Source organism: Anomalospiza imberbis, chromosome 32 (assembly GCF_031753505.1).
Source record: "Anomalospiza imberbis isolate Cuckoo-Finch-1a 21T00152 chromosome 32, ASM3175350v1, whole genome shotgun sequence".
Lineage (NCBI taxonomy): Eukaryota > Metazoa > Chordata > Aves > Passeriformes > Viduidae > Anomalospiza > Anomalospiza imberbis.
This window is the reverse complement of record NC_089712.1, coordinates 1,027,259-1,045,930: the sequence shown is the minus strand read 5'-3', so window position 1 is coordinate 1,045,930 and position 18,672 is coordinate 1,027,259. Positions and strand designations below refer to the sequence as shown.

General features: G+C 53.6%; 2 long non-coding RNA genes across 2 annotated transcripts in view; one reads left to right on the top strand and one right to left on the bottom strand.

Moving 5' to 3' along the window:
• Positions 1 to 1,446: 1,446 nt before the first annotated feature.
• Positions 1,447 to 2,544, bottom strand: LOC137463937 (uncharacterized). Its single transcript, XR_010994026.1, has 3 exons — positions 2,401 to 2,544; positions 1,937 to 2,054; positions 1,447 to 1,559 (listed from the first exon to the last, which is right to left on the bottom strand). It is a non-coding gene; the product is annotated as an uncharacterized lncRNA (long non-coding RNA).
• Positions 2,545 to 10,778: 8,234 nt separating this feature from the next.
• LOC137463945 (uncharacterized) overlaps positions 10,779 to 18,672 on the top strand; it is a 223,569-nt gene continuing 215,675 nt past the window's right edge. The window contains exon 1 of the long non-coding RNA XR_010994035.1: positions 10,779 to 11,579. This is a non-coding gene — a long non-coding RNA (uncharacterized lncRNA). The remainder of the gene's footprint in view (positions 11,580 to 18,672) is intronic.

The following is an 18,672-nucleotide window of genomic DNA, read 5'->3' as shown; positions in this document are numbered from 1 at the left end:
AGCTGGAGGCACAGTGTCCTCCAAGGTCATTCTTGAGTAGGACAACATTCCAGGGGAAGCCTGGCAAAGCCAGAGTTTACTGATGCTCAGGAAGCTTTGCAAATGCTTCCACCTGCAGTGCTCTTGCACCCTCCTGAGCTCCTGGAGCCCTCAGTCACCCCAGGCACAGTTTGGACAGCAAGGGGATGGTTCCGTTTGGGACATGTGGGGACAGGAGGAGGGAAGACTTTGCAAACACTGTCACGAGGGCAGGGCTCTTTTCCTTTATGGTGCCAAGTGGTAGCACATAATCTTTGAGTAAATGTCAGGTGCTGAGGGGCACAAATTCTCAGTGAGAAGGACAGAGTGTCTCCACTCACACAGCAAGGTAAGTGAAGGGGAAAGCGCAATCTATCTTTCATGGGAGGTGTTCAGTTTTTAACAAAATATTTTTGCAGGAGACGTGCCTAGGCAGCGGTGATTGAGAGCATTTTATCAGACTCACAGAGCATCCCCACATCTGCTTTGCCACATTTGCTCTCTTTTTTTCATGGTGAATGATTTCTGCTGCCAGGGTGGCTCCTGCTCGGAGTTCTACTCCCAGTGGAGTCCCAGAGTCTCCTCAGCAGGCCTTTGCAGCGAGTTCTGAGCCAACGTGTGGCTCTGCTGCCATCCCAAACCTGCCCTTCCCTTGCCCAGCCTGAGTGCAAGTGGGGCATGTGCTGGGCATGGCTGGAGATTTTCATGGCCAAAATCCTCCTGCATTTACATCTGCTCCTGGCTTTGGGTGGCACAAATCACAAAACACCCACTGCAGTTGACAAATGGCATTTCCTGCAGATTGCTACAGCCGCACTGCTGATCGACAAACACACAAGAATCCATTTCATCCATTGGAAAATGTCATTTATTACAAATTGCTACACCCACACTGACAATACAGAACTATACAAATCTCAATTTAGGTTAAAACCGGGAATTTATTAGATTATTACAACCAGTCTAGGTAAAAATATACAAATACCAACTTCAGTTAATAAAACTTAATTTATTGCCAACCTCTACAGCAACTCACTATACACAAAGATCAATTACAATTTAACAACTTAATTTATTACATATTTCTACAAGTGTACAGCCCATATAGAAATACAGAAATACGCATACCCTCTCTAAATAGCCCTACACTAAGAATTCAATCAATAGACTTATACAACAATGCCCTCCATACATCTTAAAATAAAATTAAATACATATGTACATGCACATATACATAAATGCACATACAAGTATAACAGTCTACAGATGTAAATATAAACATCACATGCTACACACAACACACATACATACATATATATATATCAATAGATATAGAAACCAAACCCTTCTATAAATATACAAATATCACTGTTCTAAGGTAAATACCCATCCAACTGCATCAATACAAACATCACTGCAACATAACTTTAAACAGAACAGCAAGCAGAGGGATCCCAGCTGCCCCATCTTCAAAGCCTCTCCCTCGGGCTCTTCCTCCCGTGCAGAGCAGCTCTCCTGGACAGGGACGGCAGATGGCACAGCTGGGAAGCAAAGGGAGCACTGAGTCAGTATGGGGACGTTTTCCTTGGCAGCAGCTGCACTTCCATCAGGGAAGGGAAGATCTCAGAGCCTCCCCAGGAGGGTTAGAAAGAAAAAGCAGCCGAGCGGGCCAGGCTGTGGTGAGCGCAGCCGCGGCGGGACTGTCCCGCAGCCCCGGCAGCCCGGCACAGCCGGCACAGCTCCCGGGCCCTGCCGGCACAGCTGCCTTGCCCAAGGACAGCCCCTGTGCCGGCCGGGGCAGCTGCGCTGAGCAGCCCCAGCACGGGCAGGGCCCGCTGCTGCCCCGCCGGGCAGTGCCCACGGCCACAGCCCACGCCACCCTCAGCCCCACCCTGCCTCCCCGGCCCTGGGGCCTCACCCGGGCTCTCTCCAGCGTGGCAGCAGCAGGTCCCCGTTCCCTGCTCTTGCTGCTGGCCTTCAGCTTCTCCCTGCTGGCTCCCGTCAGTCTCCGGCTGTCCTCAAGGTCTCCCCTGCAGCTGTGGCAAAAGCGGAGGCTCTGCAACTGGTTCCAAGGCCTGGCAGAGCTGCAGTCCCGGAGCCCTCTGTGCTCCCTGCCGGCCCCCTCCATCCCCTCAGCCCCGCCATGCTCTCGGCAAACCCCCAGCCCCCTTCAGTTTCTTCAGCCCCTCACAGTCCTCTCAGCCCCTCAGTCCCTTCTGACCCATCCCGTCCCCCTAGACCCGCCACCCCTCGGCCTGTGCCACTTCCCTGTCACCTCAGTGCCACCATCGCCCTCGGCTGCCCCACAGCCCTCAGCCCCAGCAGCACCTCAGGGTCACCGTCCCTTCAGCGTCACCGCCCCCTCAGCCCCCTCAGTCTCACCGTCCTTCAGCAGCTCCTCAGGGGACAGTGCCTGGGGCCACCAGCAGCTCCCACCGCTCCAGGGACACCCGGGGCTGGAACTGCTGCTCCGCCCGGCCCGGCCGCCAGCTCCGACCCAGCACAGGGAGAGGGGACACAGGGGGCACGGGGGAAAAGCAAGAGGTGAGGGAGGAAGCAGAGCAGGAGAAGAGGTTAAAAAGAGGCCTACACCTATACAGATGTATAAAAAGAGGCCTACACCTATATGCATGTATAAATGTAACTACGGACATCTACAACTATAACTGCACATCTAAAAATGTAAATATATACACCTAAAACTAAAAATAAATTAACTAGACAGATCTCTGTCTATGTAGATAGATAAATGTAACTACATAAATCTATAAAGACAACAACATATATCAATAAATAGAACTATACACATCTATAAATATAACTAGAGACAGAGGAATTCTACCTGCCCAATGGTCACAGGCTCTCCCTCTGTCTCTTCCTGGCACACAGGGCAGCCCTCCTGGACACGTTGATTACACGGGATCTGGGAAGCAAAGGGAACACTGAGACAATACTGGCCCTTGTTCAAGCGCCCCTTGAGCACCAATTGTCCTTCTATCAGGGACATTAAAAGATGGCCTGAAAGGCAGACTCTCACTTGGCAATTTCAAGCCTGCTCTATAAAGAACAGGGATCCTTCCAAGTTGTCAAAACGGAAGTGTGTAAAGTATTTAAGTATTCTAATAAAGTCTCAGCACCCACAGTGCAAATGGCACCCACGAGAGCTTGAAACACAGACAGTCCCAGTGACAGAGAGACCACAGTCCTCACTGAAATGGCTGAAGGCTGCTGGGGGCTGAGGTATGAACCAGACTGGGACACCCAGCTTGGTGGCACAACTCCCACAAGGTCAGGTTTATTCCCTGCTCTCTTGCCACAGCAGAGGACTCAGTGCCCAAGCCTCTGGCGAAGCGTGGAGGGCAGGGCTCGGGCAGGTTGTGCATGTGCCTTGGAACTAAAGGCACCAGGAAGCACCAACCCTGCAGACAAGAACTCAACTCTTCTCGTCTCCCTTCCTGCCAGAGGCAGGCTCAAAGCAGCCGTCTCACACCTCTCTAAACCAACGGGGGCTCTGTCCTTACCAGGCTCCTCGGGCTCTGGGGAACTGTTCTCGCAGCTCTCGGTGCCAGATGAAGTTTCCTCTGCTGCAGCCCGGTTCACAGGCTCCCCTCCTGAAGACTCAGGGGCAACATTCTTATTGCCCTTGAAAGAACAACAGAAAAAAAAGAAAACTAAAGAACATTCAGTATTTTGCTGGAATCACATCAAGGATACAGTTACTCTCCTTCTCCATGTAACAGCGTTCAAAAGCTTTCAGCCCAGCCTCTTCCATTCCCCTCCAATGGGTTACCTGAGCAGAGGGAGACCTTTCAGGCAGGGATCTCCTGATCTCCCGGATCATTTGCTCGACGGCCAAGCCAAGATCCACTGGTGGCAATTGCTCTTCACCAGGTGCATTCAAGGCTGAGCCAGAGGCCGTCGATGCTGCACAACCTGCACTGCCAGGTGGAGCGCTGGGGGCTGAAGTGCCCGAGGTGGCTGCAAGAATCCAAAGACATTGGTCACACTCCACAATGTGGCTCTGAGACACTGATCTCTGTTGCTGCCTTGGATCAACCATCACAGGAAGCAGGCAGGAAAACCAGGCAGAGAATCTTTTGCCTTTCTAGGTGCCCCTTCTAAATAAGCTTGAGAATTTTGGGCCGAGAAGGACAGAGCCTTGTGGAAAAATACTTCAAACAGTCACTTTTCATGACCTTTTGGGGAAAAGCAAGGCTACAACTCTTTTCCTACCTCGCGGGTCGTAGGCTGGGGGCTGCTGCTCCCTGTGGAGCTGCTGGAAGCTGCAGGGCTGGATCCTGAGCACCTCCCGGTCGATCGGAGGCAGCTGCCCCCCGTAGAGCTGCTGGAAGCAGCTGCGAGGCCCCTCCCGCCCGAGCGGCAGCAGCGGCTCCCCGTAGAAACCGAAGAAGCCGCAGGGCGGGATCCGTAGCAGCTCTCGCTCGGCGGGGGGCGGCCGCTCCCCATAGAGCTCCTGGAAGCGGCTCGGTCCCTCCCGCCGGGCCGGCACCGGCCGGTCCCTGTGCAGCAGGTGGAAGCCGCAGGGCGGGCGCCGGGCGAGCAGCGGCCGCTGCCCGGGGGGCGGCTGGAAGCGGCCAGGCCGGGGGCTGCGCAGCTCCCGCCCGTCCGGCAGCGTCCGCTCTCTGTGCAGCAGCAGGAAGCCGCTGGGCGGGCGCCCGGGCGGCAGCGGCGGCCGCTCCCTGGAGAGCGGCTGGAAGCGACTGCGCCCGTCCCGCCCGTGCGGCAGCGGCCGCGCCCCGGGGAGCTGCTGGGAGCCGCGGGGCGGGCGCCTGCGGCCCTCCCGCCCCGCCGCCGGCCGCTGCCTGTTGGCCGCGCTCCGGCGCCTGATGCGGAGCAGGAGGTCGGGGCGGGTCGCGGCGAAAGCAGGGGTTGCCGTAGTGGAGCCAAGCCCCGGCATCGCCCGGCGCAGCTGAGCCAACCCGGCCCGGCACCCTGCGGAAGCCGTAGCGGTAGAGCTGGCGCACGAAGCTGCGGAACTGCGTGGCCCTGAAGGTGTGCGGGGCCGGGCCCCGGGCGTCGCCCGGGCTGAGCAGCTCCCGCTCGAAGAGGGAGCGGTGGATGAGCAGCCCCCGGGCCCGGCTGTCCCAGCGCACGGAGCGGACGCGGGGGCTGTTCGCCAGGCGCCACAGCTTGGCGGGGAAGGCGCTGGCTCTGAGCCCGGCGGGCAGCGGCAGCTCCGCCATGGCGCCGCTCGCCGGCTGTCGCCACAACGGCCCCGGCGCAACGGCCGCGGCTGCGCCGGCGGCGCGCGGCCTGAGGGGGGCGCTGCGCTCGGGCCCGCGCGCGCCCAGCCGCACTGGGCGGGGCCGTTCCTGGGCTGTTCTTGTCAGGTGCAGTTCAAAGGCTGCAGGCGCATTGAGGAAGACATTCTACCTATTTGCATCTCCAACCTTTGAAAAGCCCTTGTGTATGAAAAGCTCTGCATCAGCGCCAAAAGCTGATCGCAGTGAGACCCAGACGAATTAGCCTCAAGAGCTGCTCTTTGTTCCCTGCTCAGGGCTTGTTCTCTGATTTTGTGTGTCTGCTCCTTCCAGTGCAGGAACACAGGGAAGAGAAATTAGGATGTAAAACAAAGAAGTGGGATCCACAGGCCTGCACCTTGGTAGGTATAATAGATCTGGGATGTCCCCACATTCCTGACAAACTTGATGGGCAAGGCACTGAGGTCACTTTCGTTGCCTTCCCTTCCCCTGCCTCCCCCCTTCAGATAATCAGTTTTCTAGAAAGAGCTTTTTCTTTGTGTAGCATCTGGTACCTCACAACCTCCAACGTGACTTGTTTAGAACACGTGAATATTGCTCCTATCATCAAAACACTAGGAAAGAAGTATTTCAGGCCAATTTTGTAAGTATTTTTATCAAGGCTTTTATGTTCTTATCTCTACACAGGAGCCCAGAAACATGTTATAAAAAAAAAATTAAAATATTAGTCATATCTTAAACAAAAATGTTTTGCTTCAAAGCTCCAAACACCAAATCCTTCAACAAAACAGACCTCATCTAAAAGCAAAAATATAAATGGAAAACTGTCAACCACCTAATAACTACTATTAAGCAAGTATTATTTCTGGTGGCTGTCTGAGGAGTTTCTCCCATGTCAAATGCAAAATACGGATTGCTCTGAATTAGTGCATCACCAACTGTGCCTTTTCCCAAAAGACTCAACTTACTGCTGCCCAACAAAGACATGCTATTTTCTCCTTCAGCCACTGCTCCAGCCTGATCCCCTGGGGACAAGAGATTGCTGTGGGTTTCTGTGGGAAGGGGAGTGGCACAGGCACATCAGTGCCTGCAGACTGTGGCAGAGGGGAGGATCTGCTGTGACAGCAGGTGCACCGGAGACTGGAGATGAGGTTTTTTCTTTCTTGTCTAAGACACTGAATTTAGAGAATGTTTTCATAAAGAATACTGTCAACGCTTTACTCTTTTTACCCCAATACTTACTAGTCCTGATAAATGTTAATTACTTCCATACATTCTGTTTCTCGGTGGTTTAATTAAAAGCACAGAGAAACTCAGTTCTTTCAGAAATGAGCTTGAAATAAGCTGTTACTTTAGAACAAACCCAACATTTTCATTGTTTCTAAGTGTTAAAATTATGTCCACCGAGAGAAACTCAGTCACTTCCAAAGTGAGCTTGAAATAAGCTTTTGTTTTAAAACAAAACCAAGACTTTTTTCTTGCTAAGGGAGAACAGGAGTTTCCCAAACTCCTCCGTGGAACTAATACAAATTGTTTGAAGTATCCATTTCCTGCCAGGAGCAGAGGGATGCCAACCTGGGCAGAGTTCACACAAAGCTTATTTCAGTAGAAAGGTGATACAAGAGTGACTGGGGACGGACAGAGGGGCTTTGCAGCTCTGCTGGGGCTGCAAAGTTCAGGCTGCTGTTAACAGCTGTGAAAGGAACTCCTGCTGCTGTAGCCAAGGTGTTTGAAGATGCAGACAGTTGTCAGGGTCTGTCCGAAAATCCCTCATGTTTGCCTCACGACTGTCTCCAAGGACTGAGACCCTAGTCCCTGAAAGTAGCTCTAGCCTGGCTGAGGTGGAAAGTCTGCCAAGCCTTAAGGACTGGTATGCGATGCCAGGGGAACTCAGTGCGAGAACAATGGACTGGTCATGGTGGACTGAGCCCTAATCAGTTCGTCCTGTACCCTCGGTCCTGTACCCTTGGTCCCGCACCGACGCGACGGTTGCGACTGGTTCCGAAAACAACGAGTCCACACCCACCGTGTAGCCAGGAGAGCTGCCGCTTTGGCCAGATGCCACCCGCTTTGAGGAACCCTATAAAAGACTGAAGGAGTTTTGATGACTTTGTCCGGACCCCACCTGGAGAAGACAGCCTATGAGCATCTCGTCAAGCTCCGAGGGCCTCGTCTCTTCAGACTGGTAGCTATAATCCCCTTCCCCTCTTTCTCTATCTTTCACTCTATCTCTTTATTTCTCTCCCACTATCGCAGTTGTTGGCACTAAATAAAAGTGCATTTTTGTTTAAGCAAAGTGTTGTGTCCCCTGCTGTGTCTTTTGTGCTTTGAGATCTCCAAAAAGAACCTATCAGGGACCCTGCATGCATTTGCGGACCCTGACAATGGGTCCCACTGAGGGACACGACTGAGAAAGTGTCCCCAGGCCCCAGGCAGAGCAGAGAACTGGAGGCACTGATGACAGGTGGGGACAAAGAGAAGCCAAGTCTTGGTGCCCTGGGGCACAGCAGGGTCTGTGCCACCAAGGGCTGTCAGGAGACACCTTGTCCTGAGGCACTGGGGCCTCCTGGAAAAGCTCCAGCCATGAAGTTTTTGTGCCATCCTGGCCTCCTGTTCTCTCCTCCAAGGAGTCCATGAGGAGCCTGTGTTGGGGATGGACCTCAGTGGTCCCATTTATGCTTTGAGACACTTTGGGGTTTTCTTCTGACTTTGGCTCCTGGAAAGTTTTGTGCAATCTCCTCTCGGGCCCTGAGGTTCAAGGGCTCAGCTCCAAATGCACCACGGGGCTCATGAGGAACAAACAAATCCTGAGAAACCATCCCTGTGCCTTGATTTCCCTCTTGTCTGAGGCAGTTCATCAGGAAGATTTTGTATTGGCTTTGCTTCTCCAATTTGAGATTTCTCGGCAAATGTGTTAATTACTGTGGTGGGTTCAGTGTTGGCTAATTACCAGGGCACTCACTAGAATATACTTACTAATTTCTTGCTCTGAGATAAGATTAGGAGAAAGGCAAAGTGGGCTCAAAACTTTAAAAGGGTATAAAGAAAAGTTTATTTATAGTAAGTAGAATAAAGAGTAAGAAGAATCAGAACAAAACTTTCCGAACACTTCCTCTCTCCATACAACCTGACAATGTAAAGAGACAAAACCTAAAATTTTCAGTCAGCTTTCCACCTCTAGAATAGTCTTTCTTCAGTTCACTTAGGGAGAGAAGTTCCTGTTGTAAATGTTATGTGGACTTCTCCACAAGAAAACAGTTATCTCATGGCTTTTCATTTCCATGAAAAGCAGCTGCCTGCAATGGTGAAGTCCCTCCCATTTTTCACAGCTTTTCCCACAGCTGTGTTTATGGGCCATGCCAACTTATGAGGTATTAGTTTACAGATGAGCTGTTTAAGAGCAAAGGTTCTCTTCACTTATTTCTGAAATCATCTTCATCTCTGGAAACAGAGGTCTTCTTCTCTCCCTGGGGGCATAGGTTCTCATCACTCTGCTGTCTTTCATTGTTCAAACTTCTCATGGGATCACAGCTACTTCAACATTTCCTTACATTAGCATGGAGGCCTTTGCTGAACAAGTCATCTGCCAATTCTTTTCAATGTGTTATAGGGAAAAAGAGAGTCTGATGTATCAATTACATCCTTCTCCATAGCGTTACCAGAGGATTTCAGCCCCAAGATCAAGGCATCTCTTCATCCCTCCCATCTGGGACTCAACATCCTCTTCACTGACCTCGGTGTCTTCATGTTGCTCCTGTGTGTGCCTGCACTTTGTCCTTTTCTCTCACTCGAGGGAGGATGGAAGCACTGGAAGAGTCAATATCTCAGCCGGGGCCTGCAGATGGTTCCGTGACCCCGGCCGGGCTCGGTACTTGCGGCCGGAGCTGTTTTACCATGGAGGTTTCTGCAGCGGCTGCGCTGGGGCTGTGTCAGGCTGGGCCGCGCTGGGGCAGGGCCAGGATCTCAGCAGCCAGGCCAGAGCACAGCAGCAGCACGGCTGGGGCCCATGGCTTCTCCTCCCCCTGCCCGCTGGTTGCGGGCGAACCCCAAGGGCGGCAGAACCTTGGCCAAGCCGGCCCGGGGCTGCTCCTGGGGCCCGGCGGATCCTGGCTGGGCCCGGGCTGGCGGCGGGGCAGGGTCGGTAGCGGCCAGATGTCAGCAACCGCAGCCACGGCCCGGCCCGGCCTCGGCCCCGCGGCCTCCCCTGCCCTGCCCGGCAGCCGATGGGGCCTGGCGGCTCCCTGGGAAGGGGCCCGGCCCCACGGCAGGAGCCGCCCGGCCTGGCCTGGCTGAGACGGGGGCTGTGCCGGCCTGGTCACCTCTTTGCTGGCCAGAAGGGAAACAGACCCAGCCAGGCTTCTCCATCTTTAACTTGTGTCTTCACAGAGGCGTGTGCAGTTTCCTTAGTGGTTTAACAGATTGTCAGCTCTCAAAGCTAATTACTGATTGTTTTTTTTTTGTCAGACACAGAGGAAACTGCTAGCAGCTTCTCTTAGATCATCACTTCTGTGATGCAAAACCAGCACAACAGCACAGAGCACAGAGCTCCTTTGTCCATATGTAGTGGTCATGTGCCTGAGGCCCCAAAACCCCACCTTGAGAGATCTCTGGGCCCTCTCCAAGTTGTTTTCAAATGAAAACATTCAGCTCACAGCCTAAGAAAATCACCAGAGGACAGGGCCAGCCCGACATGTCTGTCCTGGCTACTTTTGTCTGGGAGCGATCCTTGGATATATGGAATTTGGGAGGGCAAATTCTAGTTTTTGCCATGGTCCTTGGCAAGAAGGCTGTATTTTTTTCCACAGGAAGGAAGGAACAGATCCCTCTGTTTCAGGGGCAGATGAGAGGTGACCACCAGAGGCAAAATCCAGCCAGAGCTGGCAGGTTTTTTTCTGAGAGATAACTTTGCAGGGAGGAAATTTTTAAGGGAGCTTACCAGTTTTAGCAATGGGCATCTGAAAAGAGGGACAGTTCTTTCCCATAGCAAGGAAAGCACAGAGCCCCAGTGCTCCAGGAGCTGATGAGAGACAGCCCTTGGCATTCTAACATTAGCCAGAGCTGTCAGGTGGCCCCTGGGAGGCCAAGCCAGCCAGACGTGTTCCATGTTCCCTCGGTTCCATGAGGCCCCACTGTGTCCCAATGGTCCCTTGCTTCCATGAGGCCCTGAGGTGTCACAATGCCCCCTTGGTGACACGAGGCCCTGAAGGGTCCTAATGGCCTCCATGGTTCCGACAGGCCCCACAGAGTCATAATGGTCTCTGGGTCCATGAAGCCCCGCTGTGTCACCATGGCCCCTTGGTTCCATGGGCTCCAGTGGTGCCACAATGATCCCCTTGCTTCCATGAGGTCCCCACCGTGTCACAGTGATCTCCATGGGAAGGAAAGAACCGAGCCCCAGTGTGGCAGGGGCAGCCACCAGAGGCCAAGGCCAGCCAGAATGGATGGTACTGGCAGATTTTGGCTGGGAACAACCTTTGGATATAGGGAATTTTAGAAGTGGAATCCCAATTTCAGACATGGACACCCGGAGGAGAAGCATAATTTTTTTCCATACGGAGAAAAGCACAGAACACCGGTGATTCAGGGGCAGATGAAAGGTGGCCACCAGAGGCCTACGCCAGCCAGACCTCTTTGTCCTGGTAGCTTTTGTCTGAAAGCAACCCTTGGATATAGGGAATTTGGGAGCTGGAACCCCAATTTCAGCCATTTCTGCATAGATAAGAAGGACGGTTCTTTTCCATAAGAAGGAAAGCACAGAGCCCAAGTGTTTCAAAGGCAGAAGAGGAGAGAGGTGGCTCCTGGGAGGCCAAGCCAGCCAGACTTGGTGGTACTGGCAGATTTTGTCATGGAGGGTTCCTTGGATATATGGAATTTGGGAGGAGGAATCTCCATTTTGACCATGGACACCTTGAGAAGAAGGACGGTTCTTTTCCATAGGAAGGAAAGCATCAAACCCCAGTATTTAGAGGCAGGTGAGAGGCAGCTCCCAAGAGGCCAAGGACACCCAGACCTGTCTGTCCTGGGAGCTTTCACTTGAGAGCAATGCTTGGATGTACGGAGTTTTGGAGGTGGGATCCTAATTTTGGCCATGGGCGCCTGGTCAGGATGGATGTTTTTTTCCTATAGGAAAGAAAAGCACAAAATCCAAGTGTTCTGGAAGAAGATGAGAGGTGGCCACCCTTAGGCCAAGCCAGCCAGACTTGTCTGTCCTGGCACCTTTCCTCTAGGGGCTATCCTTGGACACAGGGCATTTTGGAAGTGGAATCTTGATTTTGGCTGTGGGCGCCTGGACAGGAAGAAGAGTTCTTTTCATTAGCAAGGAAAGCACAGAGCCCCAGTGTTTCAGAGGCACATGAGTGCCAGTCCTCAGGAAGCCAAGGCCAGCCAGACTTGCCTCCCCTGGCAGCTTTTGTCTGGGAGCTATCTTTGGATATAGGGAATTCTGGAGGCAGATGCCCCATTTTGGCCATGGGTGCCTGGTCGAGATGGATGTTTTTTTCCCATAAGAAAGAAAAGCACATGGTCCCAGTGTCTCAAAGGCAGATGAGAGGTGGCCCCTGGGTGGCCAGGGCAGCCAGACCTGTTTCTCCTGGCAGATTTTATCTGGGAACAATCTTTGCATATAAGGAAATTTGGAGGAGTAATCCTGGTTTTGGCCCAAGGTCACTGGAGGAGAAGGCCAGTTCTCTCCCATAGGAAGGAAAGCCCAGAGCCCCAGTGCTTCAGGGCAGGTGAGAAGCAGCCATCGACATGCCAAGGTCTGCTGGACCTCTCAGGTGGTCCCCTGGAGGCCCAGCCAGCCAGACCTGTTCCATGTTCCCTTGGTTTCGTGTGACCCCACAGTGTCACATTGGTCTCCTTGGTTCCATGAGGCCCTGGAGTGTCACAGTGTTCCCCTTGCTTCTGCAGTGTCACAATGGCCCTGTGCTTCCATGGGGCCTTGCAATGTCACAATGGCTTCGTGGTTCCACAAAGCCCTGATGTGTCACAATGGCTCCTGGGCTCCATGCGCCCTCGCTGTGTCACAACGGCTCCTCTGTGACACTGCGGGCTCCACAAGGTCACCATGGACCCTTGGTTCCTTGGGGCCCCCGTGTTCACAATGGTCTCCTTGATTCCATGGGGCAGCACAGTGTCACAACTGACCCATGGCTCCATGAGGTTCTGTAGTGTCACCGTGGTCACTGTCAGAGGCTGGATGAGATCGATGTCCCGAGACACCTTGGGATGCTCGGAATGCCCGTGTGGGGCCAGGAGCGGGTCAGGCCTTGGTTTGTGGTGGGACAGAGCCCCACCCCCAGCCCTGGCCTGGCACAGCTGTCAATCACATGGAAGGGGCGGTGTTAACCCAGCTCTGATTGGCTGAGCTGTCAATCAATCACACAGCAGGGGCAGTGCTACCCCAGCTCTGATTGGCCCAGCTGTCAGTCAATCACACACCAGCAGCTGGTGCCTAACCTGGCTCTGATTGGACAAGCAACTGGCAGTCCCACCCCAGGGGCGGGCCCATGAAGGCCCAGGGGTTTAAAAGCCGGAGCACGAGGCCAGCCCATGGTCTGGATCCTGCCTTCTCCTGGGGTTCCTCTGTTAATGATGCTGGAACCTGAGCAGTTTGTATCTATGTGTGTGTCTTTCTACAGATCTTCTGTCTTTCTGTTGTTCTCTATTTCTTCTTCTTCTAATCCTGCTTACCTGGAACATTTTTGGGTAACTTATCATCTTAAGGGTTAAAGGTTTTTAGGTAAAGTGGGCTAAGTTAACAAAGTAATGCTATGGTAAGAGTTTTTTGCTGCAGTGGATGTTGTATGAAACCCTTTGCTCAAGTTCCTTGATTGTCTATATTTTGTCAGTAAAATTTTGTTATTTTGATCTCTTAGCTCTGTTGGTTAGAGCATGGTGCTGGTATCACTGAGGCTGTGGGTTCAATCCCTGTGTGGGCCATTCACTAAAGAGCTGGGTCCCTTCCTACCAAGAAAACTCTTTCATCTGGCCATGGTGAGAATATCTGGTTGGTGTTTCTCCTGTGCACCAAACTCAAGTAAAGAAACCTTTGGTGACCCCCAGCATTTCAGTGTTCTGGGGTGTTACAGCCCTGCAGGCTCACAATGGCCTCTTGTTTCCATGAGGCCCCACAGTGTCACGCTGGCCCCTTGGTTCCATGGGCCCCAACAGTGCCACAGTGATCCCCTTGGTTCCACAACTTCCCACAGTGTCACACTGGCCCCCTGGTTCCATGAGGATCTGGAGTGTCACACAGGTTTGTGACATTTGTCCTTGCTGCCCCTCAAATCCCACTGTTGAGAGCTGGCATGAAAAGTGCTGCATGCACAGCGGAGAGTCCTGGAAGGTGTTGGCAAGAGCATCCTGCGGGAACAGGGCTCTGGCTGGAACAGCCTGGTTTTGCTGCAGTGACCGCAGGCAGGAGTTGAGGCAGGTGAAGAGGCAGCGGGCAGCTTGTGTTTGTAGAGGGCCTGGGGCTGCCCCTCTGAACCTCCACCTGGAAACGCACTTGGGAGAATATGAGCTACAGCTGGAATGCCTGTCCTGAAAGGACCTGAAGCCATTCAGCCTTGCCAGCTTTTCTTGAGAGTGTGTTGATGTTCCCCAGGACAGCTACACATTTGGGGAAATGCCTTTGGAGGAAAGCGGCTTGCTTCTCAAGGAAAGTGCTTCCCAGGGAGCTCCCAGCGAGGCAGGTGCAAGTGTCCTCCTTTGGCTCTCTGTGGTCCTTTCACTGCCTGAGGCCCGTTGCACTTGGCAGAGGGGCAGGGCAAGGGAGAAGGCTGTGAAGAGCAGGTTTGGCATCCGCCTGGACCTGCAGAGACCAACCCAAGCACCTGCAGCAGGGTGTGTTCCCCGCTTTGGACGGAGGCGTGAGCAGGAGCATCTCTGTCCAGCCGTGAGCCCCAGAGCTCTCTCTGAGAGCTGTGAATCAAAAGGCCTTTACACACACACTTTTCACCTCTTCCCTGTCTGCTGTGTTTCAACTCTTGGCAATGTGCATGTGGCTCTTGCTTGGTGGAAGCTGCTGTGGCCCAGGGCCAGCACAGAGTTGGGCTGGGTGGGCCAGGCAGCGTGGAGAGTCTTGGCTGATCTTGGTGTGTCCCTGGCCTCAGAAAAGGCTGGGAAGGTTTGCCTCCCAAGGCATCCTGCTCATTGGCTCTCCCTGTGCACCCTGGAGAGAACAAGGTAGGCATTTCTGGCAGCTGGGCATCAGCAGGCCTGAAAGTGGGGGTGTGTTGTGGAGCGAGCCCAGCTGAGATACCCTGAGAGGAGCCCAGTGCTCCTTGCTCCCCTGTGCTGACACGTGAGTGTTTGTCTGGTTTCGGGATGGCCCTGGCTGTGTGAGGGGTGCTACGTGGACACGAGACAGCCGGTCCTGTCCCGCTGGGTCCCAGCAGTGCCTCACAGCTGTCCTGCATCCACGTCAGGATGCTGGCCAAGAGAGGTCCTGGAAGCTGAGGCAGGATTTTAAGCTTGCGCAGGTGCCTACAGGTCAAGGCCAACGGTGTTCCCTCAGGATACAGCAGTCCTGAGGGGTCTCCCTCATTCAAACAAATCAGCTCACAAATGCATTGTCAGCCAAAAGCCCTTTTATTGACCTGGCAGGAGGGCAGGGGTCTGCACCCACTGAAATGTTTCTTCACCATGTATAAATTTCAGTGGGTTGATGTAGGAGTTGTATCAAAAACACCATCCATCTTTACACTGCTGAGGTGATTCCATAGGCAGGCGGTTAGAAATACATTGTGTCAGATTCCCATACTTGAAGCTGATGTCCAGGCCCTGGCCAGGAGCGGTCTCGATGCCCCAAAGCAGCACAAAGTCTTCCTCAGGGCTTCCCTGCACAGGGCTGATTCCACACTTGCCCTTAGTTCTTCTGGTAGACTGTGTCTAAAGCTTTTTGTCAGGTCACTCTCATGTCAAGTTAGGCCACCAGGTTTTTGTTATGCTAACTGCTGCTAAGTACTTAGGCATGTCTGTGCTAATTACTTGTTTACTCATGTGAATTGCTTGTGCTCACTTATGTCAAACCAAGGCCTTGTTCCATCCCCAAAGGTGCCTGAGGCCACCCGCTCCTTGTGGCACCAGTTGCTTTCCTGTGGAATGTTCTACCTCCCCAGGGTAAAGAGGGAGCTGCAGAAAGAGCTTGCCAGGCTGCTCTCCATCCTTTCCCAGCACTCCTGGTGAAGTGGAGAAGTCCGAGCTGAGCGCAAAGGTGCAAATGGAACAGCCGTGCACAGGAAGGCTCGGTGGGAAGGATGATCCAGGATCCATAGGCCTGGCAGCCTGAGCGTGCTCCAGGGGAAGGCCTTGGAGCAGATCCTCCTGAGTGCCATCCCACGGCACCTGCAGGGAACCAGGGCGTCTGCTGGAGGGTGGGAAAGCTGGGACAGGGCAGCAGGCTGGGCTCCACTGGGATCAGCAGCAGCTGGAAATATCTCTGGGCATCTCCATTTTCTGCTGCTGCTCAGAAGAAACAATGAAGTGTGTTGAGAAGTTCTGGCTTCTCTTTCTCCTGGTGGATTTTTTCATTTGATTTGACATTCCAGAGGCAATTTCTGTGATGGCCTCTGTCAGTTGATTCAGCGGCAGCAGCAACAGGGCTGTGTTTGAGCACTGCAGAAGTGGCCTGTGCAGCTTTAATTCTCTGTGACTTAGTGCTCAGGGACTTGAGAGCATTTCAAGCTAATCATGATGCCTGTGACAAAAAGTCTGAGTTTCCTGTCACAAAAGCACTCTGGGTAGCACTGACAAAAAAAACAGAGAGCCAGACCAACCCTTGGTATCCCTCCATTTCCAGCTGCACAGGGAAAGGTAGAAGAATTCAGAGATGCTGACAATGAAACTGAAGTCTTCAAAAAGGCCACTTTATTGTTCAAGCACGTTGGAAGTTTGATCACCCTGAAACAGAGGAAGCTGAAATGAGCAAAGGGCTCCTGTGTGGGACCCGCAGGTCTGACTGCACTGGGGCACAGCGAGCCCTGTTTTCCCTATGGGCTCCCCAGTGTTCAGGCTGAGAACAGTGTCAAAGATGAGGCAGCAGCACAAACCGGACCTCAGTGAAAAAAGGCTGAGCAAAGTTCAGCCAACAAGGAGAAGTATTTTTGGGGGGATTCCTAATAAAAAAACATAGGAATGACACGGAAATCTTTCCCGTCTTGTCAATATCTTCTTTCAATAGTCCATGATTCCCAGAGTGAAGAAACGTCCAACAGCAGCTCCATCAGCCACTTCCTCCTGCTGGCACTGGCAGACACGCGGCAGCTGCAGCTCCTGCACTTCTGCCTCTTCCTGGGCATCTCCCTGGCTGCCCTCCTGGGCAACGGCCTCATCATCAGCGCCATAGCCTGCAGCCACCACCTGCACACGCCCATGTTCTTCTTCCTGCTCAACCTGACCCTCAGCGACCTGGGCTCCATCTGCACCACTGTCCCCAAAGCCATGCACAATTCCCTCTGGGACACCAGCACCATCTCCTACACAGGATGTGCTGCACAGGTTTTTTTTTTTGTCTTTTTCATGGGAGCAGAGCTTTCCCTCCTGACCATCATGTGCTACGACCGCTACGTGTCCATCTGCAAACCCCTGCACTACGGGACCCTCCTGGGCAGCAGAGCTTGTGCCCACATGGCAGCAGCTGCCTGGGCCAGTGCCTTTCTCAATGCACTGCTGCACACAGCCAATACATTTTCCCTGCCCCTGTGCCATGGCTATGTCCTGGGCCAGTTCTTCCGTGAAATCCCCCAGATCCTCAAGATCACACTGCAAACTCAGAGAAGCTGGGCTTATTGTACTAAGTGCTCTTCTATATTTAGGCTGTTTTGTGTTCATGGTTTTCTCCTATGTGCAGATCGTCAGGGCCATGCTGAGGACCCCCTCTGAGCAGGGACGGCACAAAGCCTTTTCCACCTGCCTCCCTCACCTGGCCGTGGTCTCCTTGTTCCTCAGCACTGCAGCATTTGCTCATCTGAAGCCCCCCTCCATGTCCTCCCCATCCCTGGATCTGTCACTGTCAGTTCTGTTCTCAGTGGTGCCTCCAGCCCTGAATCCCCTCATCTACAGCCTGAGGAACCAGGAGCTCAAGGCTGCAGTGTGGACACTGATAGACTGGATGGTTTCGGGAACATTAAACTGCTGGCCAATTTCTGCAAAACACTTCTAATAAATGTCGTCTTTGATACTTCTTGTTGTTTTCCTTTTGTAGGTTCTTTGTTTTATATATTAATGTTGTCCACAAAGAAACGTCAAGAGCCCCTGTTTGCATTGCACACAGCAGGCGGGAGCACCCCCATGCTGCTGCTGTGGGGACATGAACCTGAGGGAGCACAAATGCCATCAGCCCCTGGGGCCAGGAAAGGCTGGGGGATGCCAGGGAAACCACTCAGCTTTGTCCTGGCCTCTGCAGTCAGCCAGAAAGTTTGTTCCCATCAGCTGGGAGTTTCCTGTCCCACTGCAGACGCTGTTGCTCAGAGCCAGGGCTGCCTGGCAGCCACCCCCAAACTGCCCGGAGCATTTCCTTGGCTTCACCTTTGCTTTCTTTAATCTTCCTCCTACAAATTTATTTCTCTTCCTCACCCCTCTTCCTCCCCTGTGCACAGCCCATCCCTGTTTGCCCTTTACTCTCTGGCCCCACTCCCCATTCCAGTTCCTGACTTGGCACCATGGGAACAGCCCTTGGGGAGCAGGATCATCCCACAAGTGCTGCAGGAATTGTCTGCAGGCTCCTGCAGTGCCTCGTGCTGCTCCCTTGCCAGAGGCAGCCCAGGCCAGGGGGGCACATCTGGGCTGCTGTGTCTGGCTGTGGGGCTCCCTGTTCTGGGCAGTGAGGAGGGGCTGCAGAGGCTCTGCAGGACTGACAGGATGGGCTTTGGGGCTGTGAGGAGGAGCTGAGGGACTTGGGCTGCTGGAGCTTCTGAAGAGGAGGCCCAGGGCCCCCCCTGCAACTGCTCCAAGGGTGGTTTCAGAGAATCCCAGAATCAGCCAGGCTGGAAAAGACCTTGGAGATCATCAAGTCCAGCCTGTGCCCTGACACCGCCTTGTGTCCCCTGAGCCTCCTCTTCTCCAGGATCAACAACCCCAGCTCCCTCAGTCGCTCCTCACAGGACTTGTGCTCCAGACCCCTCACCAGCCTTGTTGCCCTTCTCCGGACATGCTCCAGCCCCTCCAGGTCCTTCCTAAATTAGGGGGCCCAGAACTGGACACAGCACTCGAGGTGCTGCCCAACCAGTGCTGAGCACAGGGGAAGAATCACTGCCCTGCTCCTGCTGGCCACACCATTCCTGATCCAGGCCAGGAGCCATGGGCCTTCTTGGCCACCTGGGCACACTGCTGGCTCATGTCCAGCCTGCTGTCCATCAGTCCCTGCAGGTCCCTTTCTGCCTGGCTGCTGTCCAGCCACTCTGTCCCCAGCCTGTAGCTCTGCAGGGGT